This window comes from Triturus cristatus, chromosome 3_2 (genome assembly GCF_964204655.1).
Source record: "Triturus cristatus chromosome 3_2, aTriCri1.1, whole genome shotgun sequence".
NCBI classification, from domain to species: domain Eukaryota; kingdom Metazoa; phylum Chordata; class Amphibia; order Caudata; family Salamandridae; genus Triturus; species Triturus cristatus.
This window is the reverse complement of record NC_140584.1, coordinates 68,979,650-68,993,132: the sequence shown is the minus strand read 5'-3', so window position 1 is coordinate 68,993,132 and position 13,483 is coordinate 68,979,650. Positions and strand designations below refer to the sequence as shown.

Genomic DNA, 13,483 nt, shown 5'->3' with positions numbered 1-13,483 from the left:
TGCCACTAACCCTCCCGCTTGCCATGCATGGTCTTCTGTGCTGCAATGGCCCCTCCCACCTTCCCTGTGTGGTCGGCTAGCTGCCCCATACCCCCTCCCACCCTCCCTCCATGGTCTGTGTGTATGCCATCATAGTCTCATTGTTGCTCTCCATGGTGTGTCTTGTTTCTAGTGCCCATCCTGCCTGACCTCCATGGTCATCTTGCTGCTCCTGCCCTGCCCCCTTGCCCCCAGCCCTCTGCTTCCATGTGCAGACCCCTATTCCCTCCCTCCTGGCTTGTCTGTTCCATTGTAATGCCCCTGATCCGTCCCTCCTGCCCTTTATGGTCTGTTATGCTGCAGCTTTCTCTCCTGTCTGTCCATTATGGTCAGCTAGCTACCATTGCCTCTTTCCCCTCTGTTCTCTGTTGTCCATGTGCATGGTCCTGTCCCCTCCCTATTGCTTTCTATGGATTGTTGTGCTGCACTCCCGTCCCACATGCGCTGTGTGGTGTAATGTGCTGCTGCAAACTCTGATGCCTGCCCTGTAGGGTCAGTTTGGTGCACCTCTCCATGTCCCTCCTGTCCTCTGTTATCCGAGTCCATGTCCCTACCCCAATTCCTCCTGCCTACCATGATCCAATGTACCATACTTGCGAACATTTTGAACTTGGTAAGAGGGAGATTTTGAAAAAAAACTGGGGTATTGATTTTCCCCTTTGAGTTACATTGAAAAAGAGGAGATTGTAGACAGGAGACAGATCAAATAAAGCCCTTTTGAGCTTAAAAACATTGGATGTTTCCTGGCTGAAACGGGTCTGTTGGCATGTATGGTTGTACTACCACTGCCTCCTCCTTCTGCCCACAATGGTCTATTATATTGCCACCGCCTCTCTTGCCAGTCCTGTATTGTTGGTTTGTTGCCCCTGCCCCCCTTTCCACTGCCCTCCATAGTCTATTGTGCTGCCACTGCCCTTCCTGCCTGCCCAGTGTGGTCAAATTGTTGCCTCTGCACTCTCCTACCTGCCTTCAATGTTCAGAGTCCGTGCCCCTGGCCTCTGCCTCTCAACAGGATCCCAATGAACAACTAGATTGCTAACATTCTATATTTATTACAAAAGTGTGGAACGCCTGACGTCATCTTGATGTAATCAAAACTGTAATCCCTAGAGTATTTCCTTTAGAAATTACATATATTAGAGGGTCTTATTTGCATCTAAATTATGGTTAGTGCTCTAAAAAACTAAAATGAGGACATATTTTCTGAGTTTTCAAATAGCGACAAAGAACTTTTAAATTATTTGTAATCTTTATGTTTTTTTATCCAGTTGACCACTTGATTAAATGTTGCACCTAGGGGAGAGGATGTGGTGTTACTTCCAGAGCTGCAGACTTTGCAACTGGGGAACCAGGTTGGCGTTTCTGCTTCAGCTCAACATTCTGTGATTCTGGTCAAATCACTTAATCTCCCCATGTCTACAACCAAAATGAATTTGATCTTGTGTGATGTAACCAATGCTCATGTAAAGCACTCCAATACCTGACAAGTCTGCACTATATAAAACTGCAAATACACAACAAGTAAGTGTTTTGCACACTTCTGTCATTGGGCTACATGTGGGCTACATCTGGGTGATATTTGTGCTGCATTTGGGCTCTTTTGTCTCTGGTGGCCATCTTGGGAGATTTATTTGTCATGAAGTTTCCTAATTTCCTCATTTACTGCAGTCTCCTCAGTGGGAAATGCTTTCAGTTTTTTACTTTGATTCCATCAAGAAGGTATTCAGATATGTCACACATTTGCTATAAATTCTGAATGTTCGCACTCTAGTTGCTCATTAGATCACTGTAGTAAAGCTACTGCTCACCACGGAAGTCTGCTGCTGGTATTAAAAGTGCATGTTTCAGTCTGCATATCAGAATTTTTTAATGAAATAGAAGAGGATTTGAGAAGTCACTGAAAATGTGCCCTAATTTTTCTTTCTTCAGCACTAATCATAATTTCTATGGCAAAATGAACCCCCTCATTGTGTTCCTTTTTAAATTAAATGTTTTAAGTGTTACCAGTTTATTCCAATCAAGATGGCTTCAGGTGTGCCATACTTTTGTCATAAGTAAGACAGTAAGCGCTCTAGTTGTACTTCTTCATGTGGGATGCCATCGTGGATTATTTTACTATGAAAGGGATTAGCAAAGCTCCCTTGTGGGGATGTGCCTAGATGCTGTGTGATCAATATCTGGCTCATCTCTATTGTTTAGCTATAAGCCTGTTGGTAAATGACAGGGACAACTTCTGGGTTCTGCATGAACATGAACCATAGGGCAAGCAATTGGTAATGTTTAGAGAAAGGTTCAATGGTGGCTTACTGGGTGATTTTGGAAATAGGAAGTTAATTCAAGCTTTCCATCCATCACCATTCTGTTTTTCCGAGTGAGATGCCTTAAGTGTCACAGGTGCCCAGACATTGTTTCTGTGCTCTGTGTGCCATAAAAACCCAAGCTGCACAACACTGATAAGGCCCACCTAGGCTGAAACCAATCCAGGGTTGCTTTTACTACATGTTAACAGAGCCAAGGGTGATAAGCAAAAGATTTGTCCCTGTCTGTTAAGGGGTAGTCAACAAAACAATAGAGGACTGACATGTGGCCTGGAGTAGATACCAGTGGCAGAGATTAATTCAGACATTCCATCCATCAACTTTATGTTTTCTTAGTGAGACACCCTAAGTGCGACGGGTATACCTAGAAGGGGTTTCCATGATATGTGCCATATGCCTTAAGCTGCACCTCACTGGTAAAGCCCAGCAAGATAGAAACCATTCTAGAGTTGCTTTTGTTCCCATTCAGAGGAAACGTGATGCAACAGCTTGGGACGGACAGTTCATATTGTAATGCGGCCACCACTATCTTGCATAAGATTGTTCCATGTCTCTAGTGGTGCAGTTGTCAAAACAACATAAGACTGGAATGCAGCCAAGAAAAATTACAAGTGATTGATTCAAACATTTCCACAAATTACTTTTTCCTAATTTGGAAACCTCCATGACATGATATTTCTGAACCTTAGTTGTTTCACTCTAAACGAAAGGCTGGATTGGAAAGTGTTCTGAAGGTAAATTGCTGGCCTGAACTAAAGTTCCACCTTCCATAATTTTATTGTGCTATACTTTTCTGATTGTCACTCAATCAATCAATCAATCAAACATTTGTAGAGCGCACTACTCATCCGTGAGGGTCTCGAGGCGCTGGGGGCGAGGAGGGGTGGTGCTACTGCTCGAATAGCCAGGTCTTGAGAAGCCTCCTGAAGGTTAGTAGTTCCTGGGTTTGCCGTAGGAGCATGGGGAGGGTGTTCCAGGTCTTGGCGGCGAGGTGGGAGAACAAATCTGCTGCCGGTGGTCGCTCTTCAAAATCGGGGAACGGTGGCCAGGGCGAGGTCGGCAGAGCGGAGCTGTCGGTTCGGGGTGTAGAAGGTGAGTCGTCTGTTGAGGTATGCCGGTCCGGTAATGTGGGGCCCTTTGTGTGCATGGGTGAGGAGCTTGAAGGTGATCCTCTTGTTGACAGGAAGCCAGTGCAGGTCTCTCAGGTGTGGTGTGATGTGGCTGTGGCGAGGGATGTCGAGGATCAGGCGTGCAGAGGCGTTCTGTATGGGTTGTAGTCATTTCAGGAGTTTGGCCGAGGCTCCTGTGTAGAGGGCGTTTCCGTAGTCCAGCCTGCTGCTGACGAGGGCCTGGGTGACAGTTCTTCTTGTTTCGGTGGGGATCTACCTGTAGATCTTGCGGAGCATGTGGAGGGTGTTGAAGCAGGAGGACGAGACAGCATTGACTTGCTTGGCCATGGAGAGTGTTGAGTAGAGGATAAACCCCAGGTTGCTTGTGGGGTAGGTGGGTGTCGGTGCTGCTCCCAGAGCGGAAGGCCACCAGGAGTCGTCCCAGGCTGAGGGGGTGGAGCCTAGAATGAGGACCTCTGTCTTGTCCGAGTTCAGCTTCAGATAACTGTTCTTCATCCACTCGGCGACGGCTTTCATTCCTTCGTGGGGGTTGATTTTGGAGGTGAGGGGGTCCTTGGTGAGGGAGAGGATCAGCTGGGTGTCGTCGGCATATGATATGATGTTGAGATCGTGTAGTCGGGTGACGTGGGCAAGCGGTGCCATGTAGACGTTGAACAATGTTGGGCTGAGAGATGATCTTTCGGCTACGCCGCAGATGATCTCAGAGGCTTCGGAACGTAAAGGGGGGAGGCGGACGCTCTGGGTTCTGCTGGAGAGGAAGGAGGTGGTCCATTCCAGAGCCTGGTCTTGGATCCCTGCGTTGTGGAGGCATGTGCGTGGGGTGCGGTGGCAGACAGTGTCGAAGGTGGCTGATAGGTCCAGGAGGATGAGGGCTGCAGTTTTGCCGTTGTCCAGCAGGGCCCTGATGTCATCGGTGGCGGCGTTGAGGGCAGTCTCGGTACTGTGGTTGCTGCGGAATCTCGACTGGGATGGGTCCAGGATGTTGTTCTCCTCGAGGTAGCAGGTCAGCTGTTAGTTGACGGTCTTCTCGATGACCTTTTCCGGGAGCAGGGAGATGGGCCGGAAGTTCTTGAGGTCCCTCAGATCCACCTTGGGTTTCCTGAGTAAGGCGATGATCTCGGCGTGCTTCCAGCTCTCCGGGAAGGTCGCGGTCTCGAAGGAGATGTTGATGGCCTTGCAGAGATGGGGTGCGATGGTGGCGCTGGCTTTTTTGAAGATGTGGTGTGGGCATGGGTCTGACGGAGAGCCGAAGTGGATGGTGTTCATGATTTTGATGGTGTGGTCATCGTTTATGTAGGTCCAGTCGAGCAGGGGATCGATGTGGGTGGTGGCCGCGGGGTCTGAGGTGTCGGTGTGTGTCGGGACGGTCAGGTTGTTGAAGCTGTCGTGGATGTCGGTGATCTTGCGATGGAAGAAGGTGGCAAGGGAGTCGCACAGGTCTTGCGACGGTGGGATGTCGTTGGTGTTGGAGCTGGGGTTGGAGAGTTCTTTCACGATGTTGAAGAGCTCTTTGCTCTTGTGCGCGTTGTTGTCGAGTCGGTCCTTGAAGGTGGCCCTTTTGGCGGATCTGATGAGTTTATGGTGTCTACGGATGATGTTCTTGTGGGCTGCATAGCTGTCTGGTGTCTGTTTGCGGTGCCATTTCTTCTCTGGTGTACGGCATGTTTGCTTGGAGGCCTGGAGATCTGCGGTGAACCAGCTGGCTTTCTTGTTAGTGTGTTTGTTGGAGGGTTTCTTGATCGGGGCGAGAGTGTTGGCGCAGTTGTCGATCCAATGCCTGAGGTTGCGGGCGGCGGTGTCAGCATCGGTGGGGTCGGCGGGTGTCATTTGGGCGAGGGTGGTGTTTAGCTGGTCTTCGGTGATTTTGCTCCAGCTGCGGCGGGGGATCTGTTGAGTGAGGTGGTGCGTGGTGGGTTTCCAGTAGGTGACGTGGATGCAGCGATGGTCGGTTCAGTGGAGCTCGGTGGTGTGGTTGAAGGTGACGTGGGGGCTTGTGGAGAAGATGGGGTTAAACGTGTGACCGGCGGAGTAGGTGGGCGTTGTGATGAGCTGTCTGAGTCCGAGGTTGGCATGGTTGTCAATCAGGGTGGTGGAGTTAGTGTCATTGTTCTCGAGGTGGAAGTTCAGGTCTCCTTGGAAGATGTAGTCTGTGGAGGTGAGGGCGTGCGTGCTGACGAAGTCGGTAATTGAGTCGCTGAACTGAGGCCGGGGTCCGAGGGGTCTGTAGACGAGAGTTCCTCTGAGGGTGGTGTTGGGATCGGTGTGGATCTGGAAGTGCAGGTGTTCGGAGGTGCTGAGGGTGCCGTCAGTGTTGGTCGAGACCCTGATGGTTTTCTTGTGGATGATGGTGATTCCACCTCCTATTCTGTTGGTGCGATCCCTGCGGAAGATCTTGTAGCCGACCGGGATGGCTATGGCGATCTCGGGTGCCGAGGAGGCGTTCATCCAGGTCTCTGTCAGGAAGGCGATGTCCGGGGAGGATGTGTCGAGCAGGTCCCGGAGTTCGACGGCGTGTTTGTGTGCGGAGCGGGTGTTCAGTAGTATGCATCTGAGGTGGTTGCGTCCTGTCACGGTGGGTGGTGTGGCGGCTCGGAGGCTGGTGAAGCTGCAGCTCTGGCAAGAGAAGGGTCCTTTGGTGTGCTTCGGGGCAGCCAGGAAGCAGGTGTGCGGTCGTCCGGCGTTGAGTGCGTGGATGGTGCTGGCAGCGTAGTGGTGTCGGGCATCATGGTGTTCGTGGGGGCCAGGGGGTCTGGCGCTGGGCGTGGTCCAGGCGCGGATGGGCGCAGACGGGCTTGCCTTAGGCGCACCTTCGGCACGTCAGCGGCGCAGCCTTGCAGTGGCCGCCATATAAGGGGAGGTGAGAGGGAGGAGTAGCTGGTAGGCGGGAGCGGGGCGGCGAATGGGTGAGCAGGGGACGGGGCCGCAGGGGACACAGTGGCGGGAAAACGGGAGGGTAGAGCGGGCGGGGGATACAGAAGGCAAAAAAGGGGTACAAAACAATACAACAGTGCAAAAAAGAATAAAAGACAAAATACAATTATTCACAATACAGGAGCAGAAGCACAATTACGGCAAGGCCGATAGAGAGAAAAGAGGCAGATTGAATACAGGGAGCTTACAGCCTACCACTGGCCACCAGGGATGAGGTGCAGGTGGTAGCCTGCGGGTGGAGGCGGGCCTTGAACTTCAAGCAGGCAGCAGTAGCGGGCTCAGGGGCAACAACACACAGGTGGTGCGGCGGGGCGTGGGGAGCAACCTGCTTGAGAACAGGGTCAAGGGTCGCTGGGTTAATAATGAATGATTTGCAATAAAAACTCTTGTATTTCTGCTCTATTTTAGATAGTGAGCCCATGTATTGAACTATCAGGTATTTTAATGTTTAAATTTCAGTAGAAAAATTATTGAGAAGTACTTGTTAATTGTATTGCTCAACAAGGCTTGGTAGGGTTAAAGAGAGAATAACACGGGGTGTTAGAGAATATAATGCTGTGACATCTGAACTGGAGCAAGAATTTTAAAGAGACAACTGAAGCACACACGTGGACACCATATTGAAAGTCTGCTTGGATGTGCAGTCTAGTAGTAGCTTGCGTTCAGTTGCACGGCACACTATTTATGGCTATGAAAATCAAAGACTGGCACTTTGCCTTATTCCTTTATTCCATATTTATAAATGCCAAACGGCCATCACGCTTCTGTTTATGTATCTGAAGTTCCCTGTGGTGTTTTCTACACTCTAAAATATATATGACAAGAATATATCCTTTCTTATAATTTTGTGATGAGCATGTGTTACAGATGAATTTAGGATTGAAGTTTCTGCAACTGTAACATAGCAGGAAAGATGAGTCCTTGAAATAGGCTATTGCATGGAACTCTTTTTGAGTCAGAAACTGATGATTTTTCCTTGACTTAAGGAATTTTATTTTGTTTTAGATCCTAAGTGACAATTTGTTGGACCTAAAATGTATTGATTTGTGGTAAACAAGAAATGGCAAGGAGGTATAAAAAGTTGTATAATAAATTATAAGAAGATGAAAAACTGTTTAGTTCGCAATAAGGAATTGTATATATTCTTAGAAGTCAATTTCCTTCTAAGCAAGTTTCAGAGAATGGTTGTCAGGATCCATGGCCTGACCTCACCTCTGTATACTATGTAGACACACTGATGTGTTCCTCCGAATTTAAATAGTGTTCCAGTCTTCCACTGCAGAGAAGGTCAGCGGTACACCCAAAGTGGAGATGTCACTTGTCTGGCTTTGCGGGTACAATGCCTTCACTATGTGAAAGAAGTAAGTGGAATCAGGAGAAATTACATTTCCCATAGTGCACAGGACTTTCTGAAAGGTTGCAATTGTGGTACCATCTTAGAGTCACTGAGTAGAAATTCCTTGATGTTTAGAGCATTCCTTGATAGGCAGTTGTGATAATTACTTGCTGCAGCTGGAATCCTTTGGCCAGGAGATTAGAATTCATTGCAACTTCATTGAGAGTTGTCAAGGTGCTTGTTTTTAGAGAAGTATTCTGGATGAGCATTAGAGACCAAAGATTTGGATTTTGATTTTCACTTCATTATCGGAGTCAGCCTTTCTAGCTTAACACATTTTATACATTAGAGTCCTCATTCCTTGGATTGCAAGGTAGATTGCACCTGTTTACAGGAAAAGTTATTGAGTCTCCTATCTTGTACAGGCATTACACCCTTCAATGGAGTCCGTTAACTAGTTTCCAAAGTCCCCAGTCAGCCACTGTATGTTCCTTACAGAACAATTATTTGCAGACTCTAGGTCCTAGACACTTGTCAGGCTATATGTGCATACTTCATAAATCATTAACCAAACCCCCACACATTTGATCTTTCAGTTATCACAATCTCCTGTGTTCCTATAGATTTGGAGCTCTATAAATTGTTAATATGCCTATATGAAATAAGACTTAATGGTGTTTTTTTCATGTTGCTTTACATGCTGTGTTATATCAATGCAAATAGTCCTCTGTAAAAACAGAGAAAGGTAAAAGGGTAAGGCCTGGGGAGCAGGCCTGAATCGCTAGGATGTTTTCTTTAGCTATTATTTTACCCAAGCATGCCCTGTCTAGAAAATCCTGTAAACAACGAAATGGGACTGGGGAAAGATGGAGAGCATGGAACACATTAACTTTGTGCTTGTAGCTCATGCCTTTGACCATTGAAGGTGATACATTTTCTCCTTAAATTCAGTCAATTAGTCTACAACAAATTATTTACTTGGGCTCAATAGTGTAGGAATTGTTATCAACGAGTTTAAAGGGGTTGCAGGAGTTTAAAGAATATTTTACAAGATTGATGCCTTTAATTCAAGTCTCATCAAATTAAATCCTTGTTGAATTTTCTCCAGACCCCTAAACACTGTTCAAGGTGGAAGTGGTTGTCCCTGACAGGATAATAGAAATAGACAGGAAAACCAATGTAGTGGCCCTGTTAAACCATTCTCCAAATAATACCTATTACTTGCCCTATGTTTCATGTGTATTCAGAACTCAGAAGGTGTTCCTGTCATTTACCAACATATTTATAGCATAAAAACACAGATATGAGCTACATTTTGAGACGCCAGCATCTAGGCACATCACCGCATGGGAGACTTGCCAATTCTTATCATGGTCAAGAAATCTACGAGGCAGTCCCCCATGAAGGTCAGTCAAAGGTAAGCCCAAGCATACAGACACCCAGAAGAAATTTGGGGACTTAGATTACCCCTGTCAATGGAAAATTCATCAACTCCTGCATTCGCTTTACCTGAAACTGCAAGTGGGATTGAGTCTGTTAATATGGATATTGATGTGTTTATCGATAAAAATGAACTATCGTTCTTATTGATAGATTCACCCATTCCGAACACCACATCTACCTCGACATACAAGTATGTAGTCAGGCAAACCCTACGTCGGTGGCCTGGGATTACTGATTGATGGGTCACAGATGAGAGGGTTCATTGCTGGCAGGCAAACACTCGGGCAGGAAACTCTTGTTTATTTCCACAGATAGGTGCAGCGACATTAAAATGGTCAGGGGAGATTGCCCCAATAAAGCCCGCATGGCAGGAGGGTGTACATGTGCTTCTAAAACACAATAAAGTAAGATGCTACATGAGAAAGGAACACACTGCCAATCAGGGCCTAGCACACACAGTGATCACGCGCTCCCCATGTCGGACATCTGGACACATTCATAACTGGACATACTGTGTCCACGCAGGTCAAGACCCACCTGTAGTAACCATTGACCATTAGTCTATGACTCCAGAGGCAGCAACCTACATTCATCAACATACGTGGAATGCAGGAAATCTTTATTGCTTGTTGTAATATTCATTATAAAGAGAGCACGAACTCATTGTAAATTTAGACAGTCCTCAGACCTAGTGCCTGTAACTGTTCTCCTGACCTAACTGGTTTATAAAACAAACTGTTCCTGTTTTGCCAAACGCCTCTTGTCCACCAGTTTCCAACATAGAACCCTGTGGGCATATAAAGAACTGTAATGTGTCAGAAAACTGGCAGACACATAGTCAAAAAGACACGCACATGAGTGGACCTAGCCTTATATTGTTCATAGCATATAGAACAGCTGTTGTTATTGACAGAGTGGAAGGGAGAAGAGTGATAAAAATAGAAATGTAAAGAAAATATGGACACAGGATTCCTGTTGGTTCTGCCTGTTTGCCAGCCTATGTGAAAAAGAATATAGAGAAGAGAGTGGAAAAGTGTCAGGATTCAGCCTCACACACTGAAAAGGAGGAGTTAACCCCTTCGCCGCGGCACGAATTTTGCCGCGGCGCTGGGGGGGTTCGGGGTGAGCGCGGCGCCGCCATGCTCGTGACGGAACCACTCCGTCATGAGCCACGGGCGCGCTGTGCTCATGACGGAGTGGTTCCGTCACGACTCCGCCCACTTGCATTATTCGCCCGCACAGGCGGGGAATCAGCGCCGCGTGTGCGGAGCGGCCGCAGCGGCCGCAGCATGACGGAACCACTCCGTCATGAGCACACGGCGCCCGTGGCTCATGACGGAGTGGTTCCGTCATGAGCAGGCAAGGGGTTAAGTGAGAAGAAAACAAATAGCCTGGAGCTGGGAAAGCACGTGGACAACCAGCTGGAGAGAAAATAAGTTCTCTTTTGTTAGGATTAGGTAGACGAATGTAAACATTTAATTCACTGGAAACATTGTGAAAAGTGACAACTTTGTGGCTTCGAGACTTGGTAAAGTTTGTCCTCTTGTTAAAATTGAATTTTACTGCGTGCCACATGTCTTTCTAATAAGGTTTGTGTGATTTTCTCTGCAAAAATATTTCTTTGCATGAGAAACCTTTGGTCAAAAAGAGATCTGCGGGTGGGGATGATCTCTCAGAGCACCTATCTTTTGTGGCATTTGCACAGTCACGAAGTTGGTCAAATTTTAAAAAAGGAAAATCCTACATTTTGCATAGGCTTTATGTATCTAAAGAATGAAATTGGGAGTGGATGAGGGGACGCTCGACTTTCGACAGACTAACACAGTTATAAATAGTAGAGATAGTAGAGTGACAAACAAGAGAGAAATATTTTAGATCGATCTAATCCAATATAAGCAATTAAATCCAAAATTGATTCTAAAAAGCTTAGGCATCTAATGCTGAATATGGTTCCCAGAAAACAGAAAAGATTTTTCTGTTTCTGTGAGATCAGATAGTCCTACGTTTTTTGTGGCATTAGCAGCCTACCCCATTACTGTAAATATAGAAATGGCAAAAGGGATTATAGTAAATCTGTGCAAAGTTGTGAAGATTGATGGTTGCCAACTTTAAACATTTTCTTCTAAAGGTTTGCGGGCCTCAATAAGCACAAAGCTGGTGAAAATCCTTTAAAAATTGTGGAAAAAGGGCTCCCGGCTGGGGCAAGAACATTTCTACATCTTGCAGTGCTGCTACCATGTAGTCTGCATCTGCAAGCTTACCTTGTCCCGGTGATCCACATCTTGCATGATACTGGAAGACACAAAGCTAGAGCTCCAAGTGGGGACGGATATGGCCCATCACATGACAGCCGCCATGTTTCTCTCCTCTCACTCAAGGCTGCCAGCCCTAAATGACAATTGTGGGAACAATATTCTCTACAGTCCGATGTCCGACTGTATGGAATACACAGCAAGGATATGCAAAACTTCACTTCATCCTTCTTAGTGAGGGGAGAAATATTACAATTTGTGTGATGAAACAACTGCGCACCCTCAGATAAAATATTGAAAAATAGCCACTAGTTAAACAGTGGAGTTGAGGAAAAGTAGCAAGAAAAATACAGATCCCTAAGGGATACCCAACCAGAGGAGAAGAGAGGTCGTAGATACTGCCCGGAGAGACATATTGATTAGCAGGGCAGGACAAAAGCGAAGACAGCACCTGATGTATAAAGACAGAAAGGATATTACGAGGAGTCTTAGAAGGCTGTATCAAATGCAGTTTATCGATCAAGGCGATCTGGGAGAGGTCACAGACATCGCACAAGAATCGTTCTTATAGCGTGAGATGGGCAACAGGATTAACACAGAGAGAAGAAAGGTAGATGTTAATAACATACGTGTAGGTTGGAGGAATAAACAAGCGATGGGATGGGTGTCCTATAGAGAGGATGTCTCCAGCAAGGTCTTTGCTGACCTGTTTCCTCAAGAAAGCACCCATGTTCTTCATTACAGAATACAGTGAGTTGAGGAGGGAGGTTACAGGATACAGCGAGTCGAGGAGGGAGGTTACAGAATACAGCGAGTTGAGGAGGGAGGTTACAGAATACAGCGAGTTGAGGAGGGAGGTTACAGGATACAGCGAGTTGAGGAGGGAGGTTACAGGATACAGTGAGTTTAGGAGGGAGGTTACAGAATACAGCGAGTTGAGGAGGGAGGTTACAGGGAGATTACAGAATACATCGAGTTGAGGAGGGAGGTTACAGGATACAGCGAGTTGAGGAGGGAGGTTACAGGATACAGCGAGTTGAGGGGGGAGGTTACAGAATACAGCGAGTTTAGGAGGGAGGTTACAGAATACAGCGAGTTGAGGAGGGAGGGAGGTTACAGAATACAGCGAGTTGAGGAGGAAGGTTACAGAATACAGTGAGTTGAGGAGGGAGGTTACAGGATACAGTGAGTTGAGGAGGGAGGTTACAGAATACAGCGAGTTGAGGAGGGAGGTTACAGAATACAGCGAGTTGATGAGGGAGGTTACAAGATACAGTGAGTTGAGGAGGGAGGTTACAGGATACAGCAAGTTGAGGAGGGAGGTTACAGGATACAGTGAGTTTAGGAGGGAGGTTACAGAATACAGCAAGTTGAGGAGGAAGGTTACAGGATACAGCGAGTTGAGGAGGGAGGTTACAGGATACAGCGAGTTGAGGAGGGAGGTTACAGAATACAGCGAGTTGAGGAGGGAGGTCACAGGATACAGTGAGTTGAGGAGGGAGGTTACAGAATACAGTGAGTTGAGGATGGAGGTTACAGGATACAGTGAGTTGAGGAGGGAGGTTACAGGATACAGTGAGTTGAGGAGGGAGGAGTGGATATATTCTAGTGATTAGAGAAACAGTCAGCAAATCCGTGGGCACTGCAGTGGAGTGAGCGAGCGAAAACTAGATTTAAATACAAACAAACACAATTAAAAGATAGGTGAGGAAAGGACAAATGTAACCTGCAAGGAGTCTAAGAAAGTGTAGAGAAACGTATCAGGAGCAGGTCCAGCATGAAAGAGTGTTTTCTTTTACATTCAAAGATTGTGTGAAGTAAGCATTGTGTACATTGGAGAGAGAATACACTTCAGAAGAAAAGAAAGTAAACCAAAGCAGTGAAACGAAAAGAAATCTGTCTGTCAAAGAACACAAACACTTGAGACATATTCAAGTATGAATTTAAGAATCCCCTTTTTCTATTGACAAGCCATTAGCATTTAGTTGAGTAGCAAAACCAGCTTAGAGCATAAGCCAGTGAAATGTTGAAGTG

General features: G+C 46.7%; 1 protein-coding gene across 1 annotated transcript in view; it reads right to left on the bottom strand.

Moving 5' to 3' along the window:
* The window catches only part of LOC146856812 (uncharacterized), a 1,211,343-nt gene that overhangs the window by 850,672 nt on the left and 347,188 nt on the right, over positions 1 to 13,483 (bottom strand). The window lies entirely within an intron of this gene.